The sequence below is a fragment of the Sorex fumeus genome, unplaced genomic scaffold, assembly GCF_029834395.1.
Source record: "Sorex fumeus unplaced genomic scaffold, SorFum_2.1 ptg000013l, whole genome shotgun sequence".
NCBI lineage: Eukaryota > Metazoa > Chordata > Mammalia > Eulipotyphla > Soricidae > Sorex > Sorex fumeus.
In genome coordinates this window covers 8,596,293-8,623,470 of record NW_026606070.1, presented here as the reverse complement: position 1 = coordinate 8,623,470, position 27,178 = coordinate 8,596,293, and positions in this window count along the sequence as shown.

Below are 27,178 nucleotides of genomic sequence, written 5' to 3'. Positions count from 1 at the left end.
AAGAGAGTTTAAGAAACTCTTTGGGACCCGAATAATAGCATAGGGATTGAGGCTCTGCCTTGCATGTGGCTGACGTGGTTCTATCCCCAGTACTTCATGTTGTTCTCTCTGTATGCTAGGAGTGGTCCCTGCACACAGAGCCAGGAGTGAGGCCTCAAGACAGTCTGGCGTGGCTGCCAAATCAAAACAAACAAATAAAACAAGAAACAGTTTGAAAAAGTTGTAAGAAACTGGCATTGGTGTAGCTCAAAGACATCAGAGACTCCCAGTATGGGCTGTGAAGTTGCCTATGGGCATAATGTTATATCATTAAATTAAAAAGTTTAGAATTTTCTCAAGAAACTTTTATCAGTGTTTGATTGAGATACAAAATTATTCCTTATTAGTATGAAATAGACAGTTCTAGGCAGACAAGTTTGGGGTTGAAGTCTATACCAAACTTTTTTGAGGGCCACATCCACCAATGCTCAGGGGTTACTCCTGACTCTGCACTCAGGAATCACTTCTGGTGGTGCCTGTTTGGTCTCTACAGGCCATCTCAGAGCCTTTATTACTTGATATTCTTCAGAAGCCATTAAAAAATCTTTTTAGGGGCAGAAGCAATAGTACAGCAGGTAGAGCATTTGCCTTGCAGACGGCCAACCCAGGGTTGATCTCTGGCATCCCATATGATTCCCCCAGGCCTTTCACACAGCTGACCCAGTTGATTATACTTCAAAGATTTCTTGTCAAGAACAGAATAGATAAACGTTCCTGTTACCCAGTGGCTGATTCACTGAGTGTTGACTCCTTTCCCCTTCCAAATTATGTACCCCTTGAGTGGCAGGTAGATTTCAGCAAGTGGCCCACATTGAAATGATCGAGTCACCAGAAGAGATGGGTGAATCTGTTCAGGCTACATATTTTCAGGTAACAGCTACATGAAGTAGTTCTAATTAATGGCCAACACAGAAAGCAGAAGAAGAGACTGCAAGCTGTGTAGAAAAGATGCAAGATAACAACTAATATAAAACAAAAAATTGCCTTAAGCTATTTTTTGGTCATTTTTGTGGCCTAGTATAAGCAAATTTAAGCTCTTTATCCTGTCAAAGGGGAGAGCGATAGCACATCGGTAGGGTGTTTGCCTTGCACGGGGCTGACCCGGGTTCGATTCCTCCGTCCTTCTCAGAGAGTCCTGCAAGCTATCGAGAGTATCCTGCCCACACAGCAGAGCCTGGCAAGCTCCCGGTGGTGTATTTGATATGCCAAAAACAGTAACAACAAGTCTCACAATGGAGACGTTACTGTTGCCCGCTCAAGCAAATCAATGAACAACAGGACTGCAGTCCTATTCTGTCAAGAATTTATTTTATTTATTTCTACCAGTTTTCAAAATAATGGCTTTAAATTTATTTTGGGGAGGGAGCTTGGGGTCACACCTGGCAGTGTTCAGGGCTTACTCCTGACTCTGGTGAAGATCACTCCTGGCAGTGCTTAGGGGATCATATGTAATGTCAAGTATTGAACCAAAGTTGGCTTCATTCAAGGCAAATGCATAAACCCCTGTACTATCTCTCTGGCTCAAAATAATGACCCCGCCCTTCCCCCAGAACCCTTTTAAGAGGATAGTGTTAGCATCTGTGCCCTTTTGAAGTGTTACCATAAAGCGATGATGCAAATTTGATATGTTTACATCAAGCTACAGAGAGTATCTCACCTGCACGCCAAAGCATGGCAAGCTACCCGTGGTGTATTCAATATGCCAGACACAGTAACAAGAAGCCTCAAAATAGAGATGTTACTGGGCCCACTCGAGCAAATCGATGAACAACGGAAGGACAGTGGCAGACAGTATATCTATTACGTGTTTAATTCCTTTTAATAATAAATCACCCTATACATATTGGGAATGGGAAGAATGATTCACAAGGAACTCCACAAAGGTAGAATGAGTTCTACAAAGAGCATCATTTTCAATAGAGTGTCTGGCTGGCAAGGCTGGGGAGCATTTTTAGAAAGAGTGAGAGGCTGGAGGGATAGCACAGCGAGTAGGTTGTTTGCTTTGCATGCGGCCAACCTGAGTTTGATTCTCAGTATCCCATATGGTCACCCAAGCACCACCAGGAGAAATTCCTGAGTGCAAAACCAGGAATAACCCCTGTGCATCGCCGGGTGTGACCCAAAAAACTAAAAATTGAAAAAAAAATAAGAGTGAGGAGTTACTATAGCCTGATCAGACCCCAGCTGGGGAAAAAAGTTAAGATTTGACAATTAGGAAGTTTTTACTTAGTTTGAGAGAAGAGTTTCAAGGAGACCAGCGAGTAGGGAGCAGTGAATGATGACTTGAACTCAGAGGATAAAAGGAAGGGAGACTCTGGAGGTGCTAGCTCTGGAGACATAAAATAGTCAATAATGGGGCAGGGAGTGGGGCTTGGTGGTAGAATACATGCTCTGCAGCAGTAGGATCTGACCAAAAAAAGTCAGTAGGAGGGTTTTTTGTTTGTTTGGAGTTTTTTTTTTTTGTAGCTTTTTGTGTCACACCCAACAATGCACAAAAATTACTCGTGGCTCTGCACTCAGGGATTACTCCTGGAAGTGCTGGAGGGACCATATGGAATGCTGGGAATCGACCTGAATCTGCTACATACAAGGTAAATGGGCTATACCTGCTGGGCTATATCTCTCCAGCCCCAGTAGGAGATTTTTTTTTTTAACACAAAGTGATTAGTTTTTGGACTGGAGGGTTTGTAGGTATAACATAGAGAAAGACCATGCTGGAAAGCCTGAAGATTGTGGGAGCTTAGAGAACTTTCCAGAGAAGCACAAACTCCCGGAGCCCTCCACTTACCAGCTGCTATCTTATCCTGGGCAATTCCTGGCATGCAAGAGATTTCTGGCAGAACTGCAGGCGCATGTTTGTAAGCATCACAAAAAGGGGCCAGTGGGTGGGTGGATGGGGGTGGGGGTGTGTGAGGGAGATAGTATGTGGGTAAGGCACTTGCCTTGTACTCCCCAGACCCGGGTTCAATCTCCAGCACCATGGGTGTCCTACCCCCGCCCAGGACCCACCAGGAGTGATCCCTGAATGCAAAACCAGGAGTAAACCCTGAGCATCACTGGGTATGACCAAAAAACAAAAACAACAACTGAAAACAAACTCCCCTGTGAGGAATTTTTTTTTTTAGATTTTTATTAGTGAAACACCATGAGGTACAGTTGTAGATGTACAAATTTTTGTGCTTGGGTTTCAGTTATACAATAATCGATCACCCATCCCTCCACCAGTGACCATTCTCCACCACCACTGATCCCAGTATCTCTCCCACCCCCCATCTCCCCATCCCCTCCATCCCACCCTGCCTCTGTGGCAGGGCATTCCCTTCTGTTCTCTCTCTCTCCTTTTGGGTTCTGTGGTTTGCAAGAGAGGCATTGAGTGGCAATCATGTTTGGTCTGTAGTCTATTTTCAGCATGCTTCTCCCATCCTGGGAGGATCCACAACACCATTTATTTGGTGCTCCCTTGTCTATCTGAGCTGCCTTTTCCCCTAGCATGTGTGACAGGCCTCCAAGCCATGGAGTAAAATTCCTGGTACTAATCTTGGCCATTCTTGGTTGTTAGTCTCCTATTTTATCCAGAAACTTCATTCTCTCCACTCATCCTTGGTTTTCTTTGCTTATTTTTAAATTTGTGTAGTTTTGTATTATTTAATTTATATGTTTATACTTTGCAGTGCTGGGGTGGAACTCAAGATTTCATTCACATAGGCCAGGAGTAAATTGTCACAGTGGAGTAACAATTGTCACAGTGGAGACATTACTGGGCCCGCTGGAGCAAATCGGTGAACAATGGGAGGATAGTGCAGTGCAGATATTTTATGTTTTTAAAAGCATTTCACATACTGAGGACAAATATCCTTAAGTCTGTTCTGAGTCACTTCTTTCTTCCGTTCTCCTTCCTGAATAAATATTTTAAATAAATAAATGTTTTCAATAGTGCAGAACATACTTATTCTTCCCACTTTGGGATTTAAACTTTTGCTTCTTTGGAAGTTATATACTTATTATCTTTCCCTGGCCCAAAACCCAAATACACAAAAAACAACAGCTTTTAATAGAGGGAACATCCAGACTTTTTTGGCAAATAAAATAATTATTACTTGGGCGGGGGCTCCTATGTTGTGCTCAGGAGGCCTGGGGTCACATGGTGATACTCAGTCTAGCCATGTGGACTGGCTGGTTCAATGTGGTGTTGGCCAAGCCCATGGTTCTGGGACCACCAGGGTCACCCATGCTCAAGGGACTTGAGGTGCTGGGCTCCTAACTTAGGGCTTTTGCTCACCAGGTCTCTGTTCTAACCTTTAAACCCTCTACCAGTTCCTGGCAAAATTGCTTGATGACAATTATTACAGGCAGTTTGGTAGCTCATCTACCAGTGCAAGAGCACAATAGATTAAATTGTGTTTTCACACAAATAGAAAAGAAATGATTCAGGGGCTGGAGCGATAGTACAGTGGGTAGGGTGCTTGCCTTGCACTCAGCTGGCCCGGGTTCAATCCCTGGTATCCCATATGGTCCCCCAGGCACTGCCAGAGTAATTCCTGAGTGCAGAGCCAAGAGTCACCCCTGAGCATCACTGGTGTGACCCAAAAAGGTAAGGTAAAGGCCCTCCCGTTGATCGTCGATTTGCTCGAGCGGGCCCAGTAACGTCTCCATTGGAGACTTTGTTGTTACTGTGTCTGGCATATCGAATACTCTTGGTAGCTTGCCGGGCTCTCCGAAAGGGGCGGAGGAATCGAACTCGGGTCGGCCATGTTGGTCGCGTGTAAGGCGAACGCCCTACCCGCTGTGCTATCGCTCCAGCCCCAAAAAAGCAAAAAAAAAAAAAAAAAAAAAGAAGAAATGATTCCCAATTCCAGTACGTTCTAAATTCTCCTGGTTCTTTTTTAGGTTAAAAAGTAGAATAAAGTGTGAGGACAGGCTTATTCCTCAGGACTGATTCTTTGGTGGTGTCCTCAAACTGAGGGGATTGAGCAGAACTCAGCATTTTATGGCTAAATAACATGAACACAAACAGATCAAGTTTTAGTCAAGCTTCTGATTTCCTTGAAAATATTTCATATATTTTATTCCTCCAAAACATAAATGACATGCTTTCAAAAAACAGCCAAAAACATATTTATTCTAAAAATTGAAATTGCTACAAAACTTTTTTTTTCAATATAGAAAAACTGGAGGAAACCAGGCAACTTAACTGCAGGTCAGATGATTACACCTTCCCAGTCCCCCCTAGAAATTGTTTTTATATATTAAAACATAAGGATAGTTGTGCAATTTACAATGCCATATAATTTACAGAGCCTTCAGCTCTCAAACCTCAGGGAAGTTTTATTTTTTTAATTTTTTAAGTTTTTAATTTAAAAAAATTTTTTTTTGCTTTTTGGGTCACACCTGGCAATGCACAGGGGTTACTCCTGGCTCTGTACTCAGGAATTACCCCTGGCAGTGCTCAGGGGACCATATGGGATGCTGGGAATCCAACCCAGGTCAGCCGCGTGCAAGGCAAACGCCCTACCCGCGGTGCTATTGCTCCAGCCCCTTAAAATCTTTTTTATGATGGTTAATTTAGATTTAGATTTCTTTCATTCCATTCACTTTTCATTTCTTTATCATGGACACACTAATCCATGGAATTTCCTCTCTCTGAGGTTTCACTTTCCTTCCTTTTCCTCAGTTTCTCCCTCAGGTTCGTGCATTCCTCCATACCCTCCTCCCTCTGTTCCTTCTTTCTGATCAGCTTAGCCGAATGGGAGCTGTCAGTGCCCCACAGAAGAAAGCCATCCACAGTCTGCATTTCCTCACATCATTCCCCCTCCACCTCTCTTTCCTCTCCCTTTTCTATCAGTGATTCTTCAGCTCCTTTTCTAGCACATTCTCACCGTTCTTCTTGAGGTAATTTTGCTGCTCCTGGAATTCCTTGTATCATTGCTTTTCCATAGACTTCCAAGTGAAAGGCTTCTTGCTAGAGGATAAAGATGAAAAATACAATTATTGCTCAAAAGGGAAAAGAGTTATTTTAGTCATCAAGTAAAACTCAAAGCTAATAACAGATTCACTGAGGTAGATCTCGGCTTGCTACTGACACAAGTCACACTAGAAGAGAGTGTCCTTGAGTTTGGTGAGAAGTTTATGTAAATTCTAAGATAATTATGTAGGCAGGAAAAAAATGGGATTGTGGCTAATGTCAATGTTTTAAGAGATAATCAAAAAAGCTCTGAACATGTATTCTCTTCTTACATTCGCTCAGAGAAAATACTGTGTTCCACAGGGTCCTGGTGGAAACGATTCACCAGAAAAATCTATCAACATATAAAGTTGGCTGATGAAACTGTCACTGTCCTCCCGTTGTTCATCGATTTGCTTGTGTGGGCCCAGTAACGTCTCCATTGGAGACTTTATTGTTACTGTGTTTGGCATATCGAATACATCACGGGTAGCTTGCCAGGCTCTGCCATGTGGGCGAGATACTCTTGGTAGCTTGATGGGCTCTCTGAGAGGGGTGGAGGAATCGAACTCGGGTTAGCCATGTTGGCTGCGTGCAAGGCAAACGCCCTACCACTGTGCTATCGCTCCAGCCATGAAACTAGCAATCATTAATTCACGAAGAACAAAGACTAGAAGGGCCAAGAGAATTGTTTTCTGTAACAGAAGGGCTAGTAAACCTATTAGCTGTTAAATAAATGTTCAAATTTATTTCTAGCAAGTTGTAGGAAGACCAAAAGCAGAAGTATATTTTTATTTTAGAAGTATATTTATATAAAATAAGTTCATATTTTATTTTTTTAAGTGAGGGATTCCTTTGCCTAATTATATATTTAACTCAACTAGATCAAATTCTTTCTGATGGCTTAGGTACGCTAGGTGAAAGGAGTATTTTCTCATCTTACTGAAAACTCTTCCAAGTCCTTCAGGTTTAGTTTAAGATGTTAAATGGAATTTTCAGAAAAGGAACTTATTAAATCCTTATCACAGTGTTTCCCAAGTTGGGGTAGCTTTCTTCTCCAGGAGTTATTCAGGAGTGTGTAGAGACATGTGTTAGTGGTGTTGCTAGGTGGGAACTGTTGTTTAACATCTCCAAGGCACAGACAGTCTCATAAAAGAAGCCTTTTCTGAGGCTGAAACCCCCTGGTCTGCAGGAACAAACTACTGTAGAAGCTTTCTTTGGGGAGGAAGTGGTTGTTGGGTCATAACCAGGTACTCAGGGGCTATTACTGCTTCTGTGCTCAGGACCACATATGGTGTTTGGACCTAACTGGGGTCTGCAGCATGCAAGGCAAGTGCCTTTGGTTCTATACACATGCCCTGCAAAGCTGTTTGTAACTAATCCTGTTATTTCGCTCTACTGGCATGTCAGAAATCAAATTTAATATGTTTTCTTAGTTTTCAGCAAATGCTTATCATTATTTCCCTTTTCTAGGCAGTTGTGTGTTTATTGTATGCTTTGGGTCAGCTTGAAATTCTCTGGGAGGAGGGAGGTGGCAGTATTCCTAAGTGATACTCTGGAGGTTTTGGGCCCAATGGTGATTCTCCACTTTCCTGACCAGCGCTTTATGGCACAGGCCTGAGGATGTGGTGCTGTTTGAGACCAGAGGTGCCAGGATTCCCCATTCCCTGACCATGCTGGCATTGCTGGTGTTCTCCAGAGCTGCACTCAGGGATGCTGGGGGTGGGGAGAGGGGACATTTCCTCGCCCCTTGAGTAAGTTCTAATATTTAGAAAGTTGTTGTAGAAAGGAGAAACGTATTAGGGATGGGAGGGAAAATTGGGGACACTGGTGGAGGGAAGGTCACACTGCTGGAGTTGGAACACTAAATGTCTGAAACAACTGTATAATAAACTTTGTAAATCACAGTGTTTTTTAATAAAAATAAAATTAAAAAAGAAGAAATTATAGACCTGTATCTCTGATTAACATAGATTTAAAAATCCTCAAAAAAATCAAGTTTTTGGTAATATACAAAAAGAACCATTTATTTTTTTAATAATTTATTTAAATGATTTATTTAAATTTAAATGGTCTATTTATTTAAGTGATCTAAACATTTAAATTCAAATGAAATGTATTTCAAGAATACAAGAATACATATGTACAAATAAAATGATATAATACCACAATTAACAAAATGGTAGCATCAACAAAGGAAAAGATAAAAATAATCAATGCCAGGATATCCACTTATGAAAAAGTAACCACTCAATAAATTGGGAATATGAGGTACATATCTCAACAAAGTAGAGAATATGACAAATTCGCAGCTTATGTCATTCTCAATTATAAAAAACCAAAAGTTTTTCCCCCAAGATCAAAAAATTAGAAATAAGACAAGAATATAACTCACACTATTATTCAACATGATTTTGGAAGTCCTAGCCAGAACAATCAGAATAAAAAAGTGTCACAATCACAATCACGATCATCCTGTTGTTCGTCGATTGCCTCGAGCAGGCACCAGTAACGTCTCCTTCATCCTAGCCCTGAGATTCTAAAAAGTACCACATTCAAGGTTCTTTCAGGGCTAGGAGATGAGACCCATCATTGTTACTAGTATTTGGCATATTGGGTATGCCATGGGGAGTTTGCCAGACTCTGCCATGTGGGCAGGTTACATTTGGTAGCCTGCCAGGTTGCCCAAAGTAAGAATGAGATAATGTAAAAAATGAAAAAAAAAAGTTTTTTTTAAAATTTTATTTTATTTTTTTTTTTGCTTTTTGGGTCACACCCAGCAATGCCCAGGGGTTACTCCTGGCTCTGCACTCAGGAATTACTCCTGGTGGTGCTTGGGGGACCATATGGGATGCCAGGGATCGAACCCAGGTCGGCCGCGTGCAAGGCAAACGCCCTACCCACTGTGCTATCGCTCCGGCCCCCCAAAAAGTATTTTTAATGGCTTTCAAAGTATGATTTTTGTTAATGGGATCTCACTATTATAAATAGTCATAAGTAGCGTCTGAATATGTTTGAATGATATTTGAGTGACTACTTTAAATTCCTTTATCTCTATACTTTCCTTGTTCCCATCTAATCGAGTGACTAATTTCTCTTCTCTACCCTCCTGTCATTCGGCTAACAGGGTCTAAGTGTTTGCTTTTGCTTCGTTCATTTTTTTTTTTTTGCTTCTTTATACTCCACAATGGAGTGCAATCATATTGTCTTTCTCCTCCAGACCTTTTTGTTTCGTTTTGTTTAAGTCCTCCAGACTTGTTTTGCTTAACTCCCTCAAACTCCATCTATGTGGTCACAGATGGCAAGGTTTCATGTCTTTTTGTTTGTTTTCAGACGACACCCTGCTGTGCTCAGGGCTTACTCCTTGCTCTGGGCTTTGGGCTCACTCTTGGTGGGTTTGGACCATGTAGGGTGCTGGAATCGAACTCAGCCTGTGAGCAAGGCAAGTGCCCTACTAGCTGTGTTATCACTCTGGTCCCAAGTTTCATCTTTTCTAGTAGGATTTAAGCCACGTAACATGTAATATCACATGTAGCCATGTAATATTCATTTGAGCCATGTAATATTCCATTGTGTATATACTACATCTTAATCTGCTCTTCTGTCACTGGGCGCTTTTCCAGATCTTGACAATTGTGAGTAAGACTACAATGTAAACAAACATAAGAATGTGCGTGAGTATGACTGAGTGTGAGTGTGTACGTGTGTGTGGTGTGTGTGTGTGTGTGTGTGAGTGTGTGTGTTACTTTTGCAATGGTGTTTTTGAATTCTTCAGTAAATACTCAGAGCTGGAATCATAAGCCATTTTATTTTTAAAACTAGTTGAGAAATCTCCATACCTCCCTCCATAGTGACTACAGGATTTTTTTTTTCATTTTTGCATTTTTTGGGTCTCACCCAATGATGTGCAGGAGTTACTCCTGGCTCTGCACTCAGGAATTATTCCTGGCCGTGCTCAGGGTACCAAATGTGATGCCGGGGATTGAACCTGGAACAGCTGCATCCAAGGCAAACTGCCTACCCTTTCCGCTCCACCCCAGCACCCCCCAGTAGGAATTTACAGTCCCTACACATAGAGAATTCCTTTTCTCCACATTCTCCTCAGCATCTCTAATCTTTTGACTTTTAAAATTATAGCTACTCTAAATGGTATGAGGTGAAATCTTATAGTGGTCTTGCTTCACAGTTTCCCAGGGATAAGGAACTAAGAACATCTTTTCATTATCTTTGGTAAAATACACATTTTGATCACCTGCCCATTTGAAAAAATTCAGGTTGTATATTTTTTTGTGGTGGTTTTGGAGTTAAATGTGTTATTTATATATTTTGGGTGTTAACCCCTTAGCTGAATCTGGTTTGCAAATACCTTCTGGTTAGTCTTGTCCTTTTGCATTTTAATGCAGGTTTCTTTTCAGTGCAAAGGTCTTTCAGTGAGATAGTTTTATTTGTTTATGTTCTTGGTTTTCTTGTTGTTGGAAATAAACTCTCTCTCTCGAACACTTTTCATTCTCTCTCACTCTGTTTCAGTCACACTGATACAAGAATTATTCTGAATTGAACCACTCATTTTTCCTCTAAGTATTTACACAACTTGCTGCCCCACTTCTAAGATTCATGATTCATGGTATTGTTCAAAATAAAGTGTCACAGTCTTGAGCACTCTGATAAAGAGAAAAATTTTATTCTTTTGACATAATACCTCCATCTTGCTTCCTATATTTTATAGCTTCTGATGGCCTAGTTAGTTTTTGTTTTCCTTTGCTGGCAAGAAGTTTCAATAGAAGTTATATGGTTTTATAGTTATGACATCTCGAGCATCTAGAATAGCACATGGAATAGAGATAAGAAATAAGAAAAAAAACTTCGGATTAATACACCAATTTTGTTTTTGCTATTGCTACAAGATGACACTTCAAAAAGGTTTACTTTAAAGGTTATTAGATTCTGGGGCTGGAGCAACAGCACAGTGGGTAAGCGTTTGCTTGCACGCGGCTGACCCAGGTTTGATTCCCAACATCCCATATGGTCCCCCAAGGACCGCCAGGAGTGATTCCTGAGTACGTGAGCCAGGAGTAACCCTGTGCATTGCCAGGTGTGACCCAAAGAGCAAAAAAAGTGAAAGTTATTAGGTTTTATTATTAAAAGTTATTATTAAATTCAGTTTTTCAGTTTAGCTCTCTTTTGAGCTGATTGACATATTGGAATACTGTCCTCCAAGGGGAAACATAGACTGTATGAGACAATTTGTCAGAGAAAACACAAGGAAATGTTGGCGGAATTCTATCACATTAAAGTAAAATGTCTTCACATTGTATGCTGACATCATGGCAAGGCAGATCCAAATCAGGTAGAGCAACTTCCCGAGTTATAGGACCTTTCCACCATCATCTGGCATCAGTATTTATTTTTTGGGGGGGGTGGTTCACACCTGGTGATGCACAGGGGTTACTCCTGGCTCTACACTCAGGAATAGCTCCTGGCAGTGCTCAGGGGACCATATGGGGTGCTTAGAATTGAAGCCGGGTCAGCTGCGTGCAAGGCAATAGCCCTCTCTACCTGCTGTGCTATCACTCCAGCCCCAGTATTTACTCTTTTTTTAAATAAATTTATTTATTGAATCATCGTGAGAGCAGATAGAAAGCTCTCACGATGGGTTTAAGTCTCGGTCATACAATGATGAAACACCCGTCCCTTCACCAGTGCACATTTTCCACCACCAAAAACCCCAGTATACCCCCATCCCACACCCTCCCCCTACCTGTATGGCAGATGATTTCCACATTACTCTCTCTCTACTTTTATTACATTCAATATTTTGACATCAGACGCACGATTATTATTTAAGATTTTATCCCACCACTCACATCTGCCGAAAAGGCAATTAGACAATTTGTTTTCTATTGCTGATTATGGATAGCATATGATTTTGGAATTCTGAAGTTTTAATCATTAAATCTGGAGGAATTTCTACCAAAAGCTGCTGGGTTCCGAGCTTTGTTTCCTGAGTCTCTGGGATCATGGCTTAAGGAGCTTGTTGAGTAGCTAGAGGTGTTCCTGGGTCTCGTTGGGGTGGGGGAGAAAAGAGTATTTACTTTTTAAAATTGTGCAAGAGATATATTTTGCAGTCATCTGTAATTAGCCATTTTGATCTGTGGTCTCCACACAGCTACAGAGCTGATCAAATTGCAACTAGAGCAAGAGGTTTATTTGTTAATTATTTAAAGGAAGAGCACATCTGGGGGTGCTCAGAATTTACTTCTGGCTCTGTGCTCAGGAATCTCTCCTGGGGAGGGATTTGGGGGACCCGATAGAGTGCCAAGGATCAAGCCCTGCCCACTGTACTCTCTCTCTGGCCCACTGTAACAAGCTGTTTCATTTCTGGCTCCCAGTCAAGAGCTCTGGGATATCTGGTCGGCAGATTCTCTCTCCCTCCAGGACAGGAGAGAGCGCAGCATCCGCAATGGTTGGAGAGGGAACTACCGCTAGGGTTACTATGTCTTGGCCGCCCTCTCCCTCCGGTGGCTGTCGTGAAGCCTTCTGGCTTGTGATCTCTGGATGGCTCTCACCTCTGCAGGAGTCAGAAAGATTCCCGACCACCCCCACCTGCGAGCCTTGCCAGCCAATTTGGGCGAGCAAGCCACCACTTCCACTCTCATCACGGTCCCGGTTTGCGCTTGTTCAGGGGGTACGTGTCATCCTGCGATGTCAGTCTGTTCTGCCTGTTCCTCTAGCCCCAGCGTCACCGTCTCTGCTCTCAGGAGTTCCTGAACTCTGGTTCCCGACAGGTTGCCAACAGCACACTCTGTGCCCTTGTCATCTCTGGCCTATCACACCTGCTCTTGCCACCTGTTCCGGTACCTTGCCAACATCTCCCCTACTGCCTTCGGTGCTGGCCCTGCTCCTTCAGGGGGCAGGAAGGATTTTTTTTCCTAATCAGTGGCTGCTCGACAAGGACACAACTAAACAGTGACATCTGGGAGATATCATGTCATCTGTCCTTGAGATGGTGCACACCTCTCGTTGTTGCTAAGGCGTGAAGCCACCAAGTTCTGAGGTTTGTGGTATTTAGGGTTTTCTTTTCAGGATTTTCTAAGAACTTCAAATTCTATCAAAACAAAATCTATTAATCAAAAATACTCCATTAATCTTTGATTTTGATAAAGCCTTTAATTCTCCTTCCATAATTTAGTTACGGGTGGAGAAATGGATATTTCGCAAACGTTTGGTTTCAATATCATGGACATTAGTGAGGTAAATAAAAGAAACCCAAATCAAAGTATAGGTCTATTATTTTTACAAGGAAGTCCAAATTAAATTTTTAGATTTTAAAGTATCAAATTGTTAAATGATCTGTGAAAGATATACCATAATTAAAATGATGACGACCATGCCATACACTTCTGGATGAATGACGTGTCCATAATGTTTTCCCAAATTAAAACATAAAGTTGAAAAAACTGGGGATGGGAAAGAAAATGATATTACACAACTTCCAAAAGTATAATTTGGGTTAATGTAAGCAGACTATTCGGGGTAGAATAGTCTGGAAGAAGCTGATTATATTAATGGAAAAGATAAATATGACTAAGGAGGAGCAAGGTAGGAGTGAAGATATTAATATAAGATGCTTTGAGACATCACCTTTTTAAATTTTTAAAAATTTTTATTAGTGAAACACCATGAGGTACAGTTATAGATTTACAAATTTTTGTGCTTGGGTTTCAGTTATACAATGATCGAATACCCATCCCTCCACCAGTGCCCATTCTCCACCACCACTGATCCCAGTATCCCTCCCACCCAACATCACCTTTTTTTTCCCCAAATAGTTTCAGCACTACTGGAGTAAATACTTATATGTCTCTTGCCAGATTCCCATCTCTAATGAAAACTTGCATTTCCCTGCTAATCTACCCCAAATCTTATTCCTAAGTCATTAATTACTACCCTTAACTAGTGTACAGGTAGAGCTTAGAAATGAAGAAAAAGTGGTGGAGAGATAGTACGGCAGGTAGGATGCTTTCCTTGCACGTGGTTGACCAGGGGTTTTATTCCTGGCACCCCATATGGTTCTCTTAGCCCAACGGGAGAGATTTCTACATACAGAGCCATGAGTAAGCCTTAAACACTGCCAGGTGTGCCCACCCTCACCCCCCCCAAAAATAAAGGAAGAGATATTGCCAAATACTTGGTGCACCCAATTACCTATGCTGGTAACCAATTGCATACTATAAATCCACTCTTGCCCCTTTTCTTATTTTTGGTTTTATCTCTCAATTCTCTCTTTTCTCCTTGTTAGGATCATCATGCAAACAGTCTTTGTAAACTCTCATTAAAACTAAGATAAAGGTATTCAACAATATTCAGGATATGCAAAGTTTTAGGAGCCTGGGAGATTAGTTGAAATGTTCCTTTGAAAGTTAGAAATTAATTAATGTCTTTCTCAAAATCAGCCTTTACCATTGTTCCAACCCACTTTGTTCTTTACCTTCCCCAAATTTGTTCTTCCTGTCGCTCCTTTGCATTTACTTCTCCATCCCCCTTCTACTTACTATTGTCTTTAACATGTGAGATCTTAACACTGGTAGGAAATTTGTTTAAAATGCTTTACTGAAGAGACAGTAGAATAGGTAAGCTGTTTGCGTTGCATGTGGTTGACCCTTTCTCCATCCCCAGCAACCAATATGGTACCACAAGTCTTCCCAGGGGTGAACCCTGAGTTCAGAGTTAGGAGTAAGATCTGAACACTACTGGGTTGGCCACAAAACCAAAAATAAGCAAATGTTTCACTGGAAAGGCTCTGGTCAATATGTTCAAATAGGAAGGATTTGTGTTTATCTCTTGCAATAAAAGCAAATCCATATCAAGAATTAAGTGATCTACACAGACACACAGACACAGACACATAGACAGACAGACAGACACACACACACACATACACACACACTATCTGGAAAACCCATCCCTAAAGCTTTTACAGCAAGAGACAAAAGAGAGTCCCTAGCTTGATGGGAGATGGAGAGAAGTCCTAGCTAAAAGGAACTCCCAGAGCTGGAGCATAGCACTGCAGGTAAGAGATTAGACTTATGGTCCTCCAAGTCTTCCAGGAGTGATCCTTGAACACAGAGTCAAGAGTAAGCCCTGAGCACAGTCAGGTGTAACTCAATACCGCCCCCCCAATTTTACCTCCCCAGATATAAGGAAAACCCACGTTGGGGTAGCAAACTGAGGTTGGGCAGGTATTTCTAAGGTGAACATCCAGCACCATGACTCGATGATCCTATTATTCCAACAATGGAACAGGAGGCAAGAAACTTCATAATAGGAAAAAGGCCAAATTCCCCAGTAGATGCTATCCGTCTTGCTGGTGGGCATCCTAAAGTAACACAGTTTCCACGGCACCTCAGGGCAAATGCTGGTGAGACCTCCACCCAGAGCTAGGAATCTGTCAAGCTAGCTGAAGATTTAAAGACTTTCCCAAGATTATTTTTGTAGCTGCTGACAGAGGAGATAGCTTATAGGACTGGAACTCAGGCTTCCATTCTGCAGCCCTGGGTTTGATTCCCAGCACCACTTGTTTTTGTGAGCACTGTTTGTAGGGTCCCCTGAGCACCATGAAGAATAGGCCCTCCATATGGCAGATTGTTTGTGCCTATCAGATAAACAGCCTGGCTCACTAGTGCCCAGACCACATTTGCCTGATAGCAAACAAATAGTATTTTTGGAGAGGAGGTGGTGAGGGGAAGGAGGAAGTTTACAATTTGAAGTGTTGAGAGGTTATTTGTTTTTTAAAAACTTTTTTTTACTATAACACTGTGATTTATCAAGTTGTTTATAATACAGCTGTTTCAGGTATTAAATGTTCCAACATCAATTCCACCACTAGTATGCCCATCCATTTACCAATGTCACCATCCCAACCTGAATCAAATTCACCTCATATTGTTACAACACAAAGGCAAATAAAATTATCAAATCTTAGGTCGATAAGAATCAATTTGTGATTCGATATGCCAGACACAGTAACAACAAAGTCTCCAATGGAGACGTTACTGGGCCCGCTCGAGCAAATCGATGATCAACGGGAGGGCCTTTACTTGTATCTCATGATGCTGAGGATCTACTGTGCCTGTTGGTGACAGTTGAGCCTTCTATGTGGGTGGGTTTCTGTGCGACTTACCGGTCAGATTTGCTGTGATCTGACAGCACTGTGAAGTTCTGAAATGTCCAGTAGCTGCAAATCTTGGTAACAACTTGGTAGTATGGCAGCTTGATGAGGTTCAGTTGTAGAGCTGGGCTGTTTCTATGTCAGAGGATGTCGGGTGTGGCTGTGGGCTGCTGTGCCTTCAGGCAGAAAGGGTAATGGGCTCACATCATTCCCAGAAGACCCCAGCTCTCAGTCCAGACCAGTGTGCTTGGGAAGATTTGCAAGTATCATGTTCTTTTGGAGAAGTGGCTCTGGGCTGTACCTCTTTGGGCAAGTTGGCAGATGTTTGTGTTGGGGGTGGGAGTTGGGGGGCTGCTGGATTTTCCAGTGGGGTGGAAGGTGTGGGGGCATAGGGCCACCCACAGTTAGAGAACACCCCAAAGTTTCCAACCTATGGATTGATACCCCCCTGGAAAGACTCAGTTGCCGGTTATTCTTTTGAAATTAGATATGAAGATGGGTGTGGCTGAGGGCTGCAGGCTCTCAGGAAGAGAGGGCCATTAGAGAAGGCCCAGTGGGAGAATCCCAAGAGTTCTCTGGTCAGACCAGGCTACCTGGGGGAGATTTGGCCGTATAGTGTTCTTCTGGAAACGTGACTGGCCGCTTCACTGCTGGCAAAATGGCTGGTGAGCCTGAGAAGCTATTCTTGACTTTCCTCAGGGGTGACCTCCTGTAGTGCAGGGGACCGTACTTGGTCGCAGGGACTCTCACTGGGTTTGCAATATGCAAGGCGAGCTTCTTAACCTCTAATGATTTCTTCTGCCCCTAAGAAGCCCCTCTCGCACACATTTGCCTTGTCACCAAAGCCCATTGGCAAGGACCATTCCATTGGCAGTTACACTCTGCATTCTGCCAGCCATGGGATATTCAGCTGGACAGCAGCTGAAAGTGAGGCTTCAGCTTCTTCTTTTTTATTATTACTATTTTTTAATTGAATCACCTTGAGATACAGTTACAAGCTTTCATGTTTGAGTTTCAGTCATACAATAATCGAACACCCATCCTTCCACCAGTGCATATTCTCCACCACCAATGTCCCCAGTATACACCCCCCTCGCCATATCCCACCCCTCTCCTTGCCTCTGTGGCAGACAATTTTCCCCATACTCTCTCCTACTTTGGGACATCATGGTTTTCAATATAGATACTGAGAGGCTATCATGTTTGGTCCTTTATCTACTTTCAGCACATATCTCCTATCAAACGATCCCTCCAACCATCATTGTCTTAGTGATCCCTTCTCTGTTCTAACCAGCTTCTTCTTAAAGTCACCCTGGTACATGTTCCTTAAATGTTCCCCACACCAGCTCAGTAGAGGACACTGCCATCTTAGGTGCAGTCCATTTCCGGGACCAGAGATGCCAGGATCTTGTTGTCATGAATCTCTGGTCACTGCCCAATCTCTTCTCTCCCTTAAACTCAGTGCAGCTCAAATTTCTGATCAGTTATCATAGTCTCCCATAAGATGCTTTGTCACTGAGTGGTGACTATTTTAAGAGTCAATAAGATATTAAGCATCACTTATGTCCAAATTTCTTTCTCACATTCCCACCATCATTATTTCCTCCACGACTGAAGTAGAATCTTTAATTTTATTTGCTTTTTGGTTTTTGGACTTGGGGCCACATCCAGTGATGCTCAGGGTTGCTCCTGCCTTTAGGAATTACTCCTGGTGGTGGTTGGGAAACCAAATGCGGTACTGGAGATCAAACCCTTGTTGACTGTGTGCAAGGCAAGTAACTTACCTGCTGAACTATTTTTTCTCACCTCAGAAGACACTTTTAAAAAAATGGTTTTGGGGCCATGTCTGGTTGTACTCAGGATTTACATAATGACTGTGCTTGAGAAATCATATATGATACCTGGGATCAAACCTTGACCATTTTGAGGCAAGTACCTTAACCCCTGATACTATTTCCTTAACCCACACATTTTTATTTTCTTATTGCTCTGAATGAAGGTTTGGTGTCCCACTTTAATTCATTAAATACAAAAATACTGTCTATGTAAAAGAATGTAAAATAGTACAGAAAATGAATGATATTTTGGTCCTGTCTGGTCTTGTTAGCCCGAGAGAGGTCGAGTCTTCTAACAAAGAAGTGCGTTTTCCTTCCTTTTAAAAATACCTTTAGGAAGCCATTCTGTCCATGTGTCATATCTTATTGGAGGCACAGTGTCAGAAATGTGGTTGAAATCTGGAGAAATCCGGGATAGTTGGCACTTTTCCAAAGGCTAAAAGATATCCTTGCAGAAATAAAAGCTGTCTGCACCCTGAGAGAATGATGCAAAATTGTTCTGCTTGAATCAAATCGTTGTTTCAGATAGTGAACGAAATTGAAAAGCTTGGGAGATGAAATGATTAATCCATTCTTGTAAGGAAGAGTATCCATCCTCTTGTAGCAAGGGTGCTGTGATCCTGTTTCAATATACTAATCCTTCAGCAAGCACAATTAACTCCATCTCCTGGAATATCATTTTTCCTCTCTGCTTGGTTCCTGCCAGTTTTATACTGACTCTCTAATGCCTTTCACAGAATTTACTTATTTGCATGATTTTTTTCTTTTTCATAATGTTTAGAAGACTTAATAATGTTACTGAATAAAAACTAATGGATTTTCACAAAAAACACAACTTTAAGTAAAACACATAAATCAGAATTACTGAACGGTGGTGCTAAAATAGAATCTTCAATATCTTATTGTTCTCCTATAAGAAAAGAAAGTTTACATATAACAAAATAAAGATACATGCAATTTAAGTAAAAGTCACTCACTGGTTATCAACATAATCGTGACTAATGTGCACTTGGTTATTTAACACATTTCAGTTAAAATAGGCTGTGACCTTGCAATAAGCCCTGAGATATACAGTAGAGATGCGTGACTTGTTCTTCTTGGTCCTATATTTATATATTTCTTATTTTAAAAAATGTCTCAGTAATTAATTGATTTAATAAATTTTTATATTTCATGATGAAAAAAGACTAAACTAGGAAAAGCAAGTAGCTTGACCAAACACAGGATTGGTTCAACTAATGTCACAATCTGGGTAAGGGACTGAACAGATATACAGTGGGTTGGGTGCTTGCCTTGCATGCAGCTGATCTGTGTTCAAATCCCCAGCATCCCATATGGTCCTCTGACCCTGCCAGGAGTAATGCCTGAGTGCTGAGCCAGGAATCACCCATGAGCATTGCCAGGTGTGGCCCCCAAACAAAACAACAAGAAACAAAACAAAACAAACAAAAAGAACCAAAAGGAGAATCCATTTATAAATATTTTTGAGTGCATTCATAGCTACAAATATCATGCTAGGGAATGGAAATTGAAAAACTATCAAAATTGGCGCCAGAGCAATAGCACAGTGAAGAGGGCATTTGCCTTGCACATAACCAACCTGAGTTAGATCCCTGGCATCCCATATGGTCCCCTGAGCACCACCAGGAGTAATTCCTGAGTGAAGAGCCAGCAGTAACCCCTGAGCATAGCCAGGTGTGACCCAAAAAGAAAAAAAAAAACTACCAATATTGGACTGTGATCAGCCTGCATCCCAGTACAGCTGAAGTCCCCTGTGTTCCCTCTTGTCCCACGCCCAGACAACTGTGCATAGCCTTGGAGACCACCAGTATTGCCTGCTCAGAGCACCTCATGCCGGGACCAGTGCTTCACTGTCAGGCCCAGCCCACTACCCTTGGGAGTATTCCCTCAACCTGCTGGGGAGGCCTGTTCCTCAAAATCTAAACAACCAACACACACACACAGATCCCATGTCCATGAAGTGCATGGTAGGTAATGGCCTAAGTATTAATATCATCACATCAGCAAAAAGAAAGAAAAAAGAAGAAGAAATGAGGAACCCTTGAAATTGGAGTACCAAGAATTCCTACTTGATAGACCATCGAGTGTTGATGCAGCCTGTTTTTCTGGCCGATGTACATCAAGTGGAGTAGGCTTACGTACTTTTGTTTTGTTCTGCTTTGGAACCACATAACAGCCAGCGGTGCTCAGGACTTAACTTCTGTCTCTTTGCTCAGGATCGTTCTTGGTGTGGTTCAGGAAACCATATCGGTGTTTGGGGATTGAATCTGTGTCAGTTACATGCCAGGTAAGCACCCTGCCCGCTGTACTAACAATCTAGCCCCTCTTATGGAGTTTTGAACCCAGATCAATCACTGAGGACAAGCTGGGTTTAGAATTTATTATCCAGTAAAAGCCACTGAAAGGTAGTTGACCTTTGAGTCTAACTTTCAGAGGACTGATTCTTGGGTTATTTCTTTATATTTTCTTTTTTTTTTTTTTTTGGTGGGGGGAACCACACCCAGTGGTGCTTAAGGGATATTCCTTGCTCTACACCCAGAAAACACTCCTGACAGCCTCTGGGATCATACAGGATGACAGGGATTGAACCCGGGTCAACCAGATGCAAGGCAAGTTCCCTACTCACTATACTATCTCTCTGACCCTTGAGCACTACTTGTGCATTTATTCGGGGGAAACAAGTTCATTCAGGAAAAAAAAACCCATTCACGTTTAATTTTATTTATACACTTTATGAAACACATTCTTGATTTTCAGTTGTACAGACTGACTCTTGCTTTCTACAACATGATGTATGGTGTCATTGAGAATTAAATCAAAGGATCTGGGTTTATTTTAAGCTAATGTTTGCGAACATTCATTAAGATAGTTTCAGAAGAAATTAGGGACTAATCACATACACGGCTTCTTATTTTTTTAAGTTAAGAAGTGTGGGAGACAGACTTTAGACTAACAATGTTGTAAAAGTTATGTAAGAAAACAAATTTAACACTCACCTCCCCACACACACCCGCCCCAATCACTGCCAAAATAAGTATAGATAAAATGTGTTAAGTAGTGGTAATTTATTTTAAAAAATTTTTTGTTTGTTTTGGGGTCACATCTGGCAATACTCAGGGGTTACTCCTGGCTCTGTATTCAGGGATCAGTCCTGCTATGACTCCAGCAACCATATCAGATGCCTAGGATTGAAGCCAAATTGTCTGGGTGCCACTGTATTATAGCTCTGACACCAGCCCTATTTAACTAACAATATATGATTCACTCCTTTAAAATAAAACATAAAGAATGGGAAAAATATCAAAGCAAATTTATGTGGGCTCTTGACTTCTGAAATGAGCCATCACACTTCCCACAATTTTCCTTAACTATTTTCTTTTCCCCTTCTTCTCCCCTCCACTAATCCCTGATCCCCCACCACCTCTTTTTAAAAACTGCTTTATTCCACAAACCTTGCTGGCCTTGTGCCCTTTCTTCTAACTAGCTTAGGTCTTTCCACGATGTGTTTTCCATGAGTCCCTGAAGCTCTGCGTCAGGTCCCCCGAACACGGCTGGGAGTGATCCCTGAGCACAGAGCCAGGAATGTGCTCCGGGCATCACCTGGTGTGACAACCCAAATTATCCCCACTCTAGTCTGTGTTTGACAAAAATCATATCAGTCTACCAAAGAGAAGGGTCCTTATGGCATTTACATTTATTACATTTATTAAGGGAATAAAAATCAAACAAAATACAAACTATACGTAGCATTTACTACTGACGTCCTCCTGCCCACTCAGGATTATGTGTATTTTCTGGAAACGAGTCTGCCCTTGCAAATGGGACATTTGCTCTTGTTTTAATTTGCTGAGATTTGTTTGTTCTGTGTTTCTAATACAAGCAGGACTCCTTATATGGTTTTAACATTTTCACAGGTTACTAAGACCATCAGAAGGAAAATATGTTTTGAAGCATACTGATTTTATAAATGGCATATCATTTGAAGGCTTTATTCTGGTCCCACAGACAAGTGTCTGTTATCTGGAAGAAATATGGCTCCATTCACTGGCAAATCATGTGATCGAGGTACCTGGCAGTCATTACTCCTGTAACATCGAGGCAGGAAAGATCATCATTTCATAACCTGCAAAACTTGGACACCTGCTGATAAATTAGAGGGCTGTCATTTTCTTGACATGTCATCTGATGGCCTTGTCACTGATATTTATGACAAAGAAAATCCCTTGTGATTTTTTTTACCACTCAGTTAAACATTTTTATTCACTTCTCACAGAAGCAGAAAAATCTAATGGAGAACTAGAAGTCCATTTAAGCTGTCTCTGTTGGCTAAGAGTATCAAAGCAACCGAGGTGCCAGACAAAGATTGAACTGCTTTGTTTTATTGAAAATAAAAAAAAACCAAGTTGATTTTTGTGTGTAAACTTCTTGCTTTCCACAATATTCCAACTTGCACTCTGAGGCATTCTGAGGCAGAGATTCATTACGGTCTCTGTCTCTACAAATGAGGAGAGTAGCAGGCTAATTAATGGACCCCAGACTGCAGAGCTGGGAGGCGTTCTGAGTTTTCTTGTGTCAGGGGTTGGTTGTGCTGTGTGCTGAAGTCTGGTGCGGGGGTGGAGAGGAGTAAAGCTGACTCATCACTCAGGCAGCCTCCAATGCTGGAACTGAGGTGGACGCGAATTTCTTCCTGTTGAAGGATCTTGGGTCAGTTCTTTGGGGGCTCAATACTTCTGGGATAAAGCGCAGTTTCCTGCGATTCCTGTGAAGAAGCTCAGTGCCCTAAGATTTTGCATAGGCAACAACTGGGCTTCTCAGTATCAATATGACAGGTGTGAACTTTGAAAAGGCAAGTGCGAGGGTTTCTTTTCTCTTCATTAATAAATGCTATTTAATGCAAAGGCAGTATTGTTGGTAACAATTTTACATAGTTCAAAATGCTTTGTCTGGCTTCTTCAAGCCTGTGTTATCCCTTGAACAAGCATCTCGCTTGCTTGTCTTGATGTTTCTTTGCTTGCCTATGTCCACTCTGGAGAAGCTGTGTTCTCTCTCGAACGTGTACTTCTCCCTCTCTCTCTTCTCACATCTTTCTAAATAAGTCTCAATACCCCAAGTCCCCAGACCCCAACATGCTTTGCCTGTGTTACAAATATACATGATATTTACCACGGACATAGACAAGTCCTTTATAATTATTACTATTTAAAAATTTAAAAATACTCTCGGATCACACATGGCAGTGATCAAGGGGCTATTCCAGGCTCAGTGCTTGGGGGTCACTCTCGATGGAGCTCAGTAATGCTGGAGAATGAGCCAGACCTCCTGATTGTGAAGCATACATATGTCTCCACTTCTTTGAACTATTGCTCTGCCCCTATAATTATTATTTTCTTTAAACACATAGACCTTTTCAAGTTTTACTATTAGACTTGTCCCAAGCTCTCATTATGCTTAAACATACAGTCCCATTCTCATGCCTCTCTGAACATATTGATGAACCTTAAATATTAAAGTTCTAGGTGGGGAAAGGAAGTGTTAGGAGGAAAAAAGAAAAAATTAAGTTCTAATTTTTTTTTTTGCTTTGAAAGATACCTGTGCTCAGTGCTTACTCCTTGCTCTGCACTCAGGAATCACTCCATTGTCTATATGGAGTGCCAGGGATTGAATCCAAGTTGACTGCATGGAAGACAAGTAGCCTACCTGCTGTTCTATTAGTATGACCTTAAAATACTATTTTTGTTGTTGTGTTTTGGAGATCACAGTTGGTGACTAATACTCAATGCTAGAAGTGCGCTCAAGGGATCATGCAGTTGCAGGGATTCAACCTAGATCTCCAACATGCAAAACACACACTCTACCCATTCAATTATTTCTCCAGAACTTAAAATACTATTTCTTAAAAATTTAAGATTTGGGTCAAAGAGATAACATAGGGGATTGAGATGCTTGTCTTGCATGCGTTCAATCCCGGCAACAGTCAATGATCTCCTGTACCCCACCAGCAGTGATTCCTGAGGACAAAGCCAGGAATAAACCTTGAGCAGAACCAGGTATGGTCCAAATTCCAAACAACCAACCAACCCCCCAAAAAAAACCCAAAAAGCAAAAATATTCCAATCTAGTATTTCTGAGAAAAATACCCTAAGCCAAGAAGATTGTATCTCAGTTTTACTAATGGAACTAATGAGGTAAAAACACCTTAGGAATATCTTCCAGGTGATCTTTCTTAGTAATTCAGTCTTTCAAGATTATTTGACTTAATTTGAAATCATTAACTTGATTTGAAAGAAAAATTGCTTTAACTGCAGGCCACCAGGCTGGCTGCTAGAGATATTCCAGCATAGAAATCCAAAGAAAACTGCTTCACTTGCTAGACATCTCTGAGGCAATAAATAGGGCACACAGTAGTTCTTGCTGCCTTTGTATGGCGCTGGAAATAGAAGACCATGATTTGAAGTCCGTTGAAAACACAGATGGGATTCTTTACTTTGAAGAACTTGCTTTTCTTTCGTGTTCTTCAGAATGAAGCAGATAAAATCTAATTCTTTCTATACTTCACGCAGGGTCACTGAAATTATCTTTCAGCTGCTGAAATATTTCCAGACTCATAGTCAAACCTTATTTTAAAATTTTTAAGTTTTTATTATTTTTGTTTGGTTTTGGGGTCACACCTGACAGTGCTTAAAGCTTACTCCTAGCTCTGAGCTCAGTCTCCATGCTTAGTAGGTCTGGGGGGACCATATGAGGAATGGGTATAGAACTTGGTTCGCCCTATGCAAGGCAAACACCCTACCCACTGTACTATCTCTCTGGCCCCTAAAACCTTTTTTCCTTTAAGTTCTTGGAGTAAGTCTTCTGCACAAATTATGACCTATGAGAGCAATAAATTTTATTTGTTTTACGATCTGCATTTCTCCAGAGGCAAAATAATATAATAAAATCATTTTCTACTCAGACATTAAACTTTTTAGACATTATTTTGACAAATTTAACATCAATAATTATAATTTTCATAATTATACAACTAATTATAATGTACCTGTAATGAACGCTTTAGCATTACAGGCACACCTGAATTCTTATTTACTTTTTTTTTCTTTGGTTTTGGGGCCACACCTGATGCTCAGGGATTACTCCTGGCTCTGCACTTAAGAATTTCTCCTGATGGTACTTAGGGGATCACTGAGGGGCCAGGAATTGAACCCAGGTCAGCCACGTGCAAGGCACGTGCCCTCCTCACTGTTCTACATACTCTTGGGATCCTATTATTTGCTTTTCAAAATGAAAAACATCAGGACAAAAATGGTTACTCCTGTTTCTACAATGCTTGTGCATGTGTTGATTTTCTCTAGAGCAGAGCTTCCTAAATTATTTGTTCTCTCTAGAAATCAAGTCCCTCTAGTTCCCCAGAAATCTCCCTCCCATAAATGAACAAGCTGAAAGCACCTCTCTAATTTCACAGGACAGGGCACTATCTCTCCACATCCACTATAGCCCCAACACTCCCCAGGGGTGCTCCTACCCTCTCACCCCCTGTGGGAAATGCTATATCAGAGGGTCTTCCCGCCTGCCTCTCTATCCTTACAAAATTGATCAACTTTTGAGGCACTGCAGGATTCTACCTTGCTCTGCTGGTATTTTAAGAAATTTTCATACACTGATTTGTTTTTAGATGTCGTTTCCTGCATTTTTGTCACGAGTCTACTTTCTGGTTCCAGACCTACGTGTTGTCCTTAACAGCAAATTCATTCAGGGATGACGATTCAGTTGTTAAGTGCTTTGGTGTCTGTTTATAACCACCATGGTGAACCTTTGGTTTTGCCTTTCTTATTTCTGCTCACATTTATCACCTTCCATTTGTGGACATGAGTGGGGTTGATAAGTCTCAAAGGAAACTTAAAATGAGCAAGTATTAGAGAAAAATAAAAGCGGCATGTCTAAGGCAGTTTCACTCAGAAGCTATAACATAAAATGAAGTTCCTGAGGGGCCTGAGTGATAGTACAGTGGATAGATTGTTTATCTGGCACATGGCCGACCCGGGTTTATTCCCTGGCATCCCATATGGTCCCCGAGGACTGCCAGGAGAAATTTCTGAGTGCAAAGCCAGGAGTAAGCCCTAAGCATTACCAGGTTGGCCCAAAAAGAAAACATAAATAGATACATGAATAAAAGAAAATACCTGAACCAGAATGCTTTTCTCTTTGTTCAGATCTCTCTGAAGTCTTTCAAGATTAACTCAGGGCCTGAGAAGCAGTGACCTTGAGGTACTGTGTCTCAGGCTGAGAAGAACTTATTTGGGGAGGAGATGGATTGTACTGAGTGATGCTCAGAGCTTATTCCTAGATCTGTTCACAGGGATCACTCCTCATAGTGCTCAGGAGACCATACGCAGTGCTGGAGATGGAATCAGGGTGGGTGTCATGCAAGGCCAACACCTCAACCCCTCTTCTATCTCTCTGGACCATCACCAAATTTATGCACGTAGCAGATATGTACCTGGCTCTACAATGTGTCCAGCATCAGGCTCCGTGTGTGGTCAATTTGTATGAATGGGAGAAAGATCCTTCCCTTTGTGGAGCTACCCGTTAGCAGGATACAAGAAAAGCTACACAGCCAACATGATACAACATGGTGCCTTATCATTTCTTAGATCGTGATTACAGCACATCATAGTTAAAGAGGATTGCACCGGTGGTCACATTTCAGTCTGAACTTCTAATCCGTCACGTCTGGCCTGTGTGATTTAGGTAAGTTATTTACTCTGTGTCTCAGTTTGTATAGGACTCACAATACACACAAGAAAATAGTGTCTTCTCCATAGAGTTGCTTTGCACATTAAATCAATTACTGTTTGGTAAGGATGCCTGGTACATAGTAAGGGCTACATAACTGTATATTAAATAATCTGCAAAACATTGAAAAGATAGGGCTGGAGAGATAGTCAGGTGTTAAATGCTTGTCTTCATGTGACTAACCATGGATTAATCCCAGTACTTCATATGCCCCTACCCCCAGATTCCAGAGCCAGAAGTAATCTCTGGGTACTGGTGTGTGTGTCCCACAAATTAAACTCAAAAGCAGCCTTGTTGTAGGGATGTGTGGAAGGTGAAGATTTACATAAGGTGGTCAGGTGGCACTTGAGAATCAGACATAGGTTGCATGCCCTAAGGGAGAGG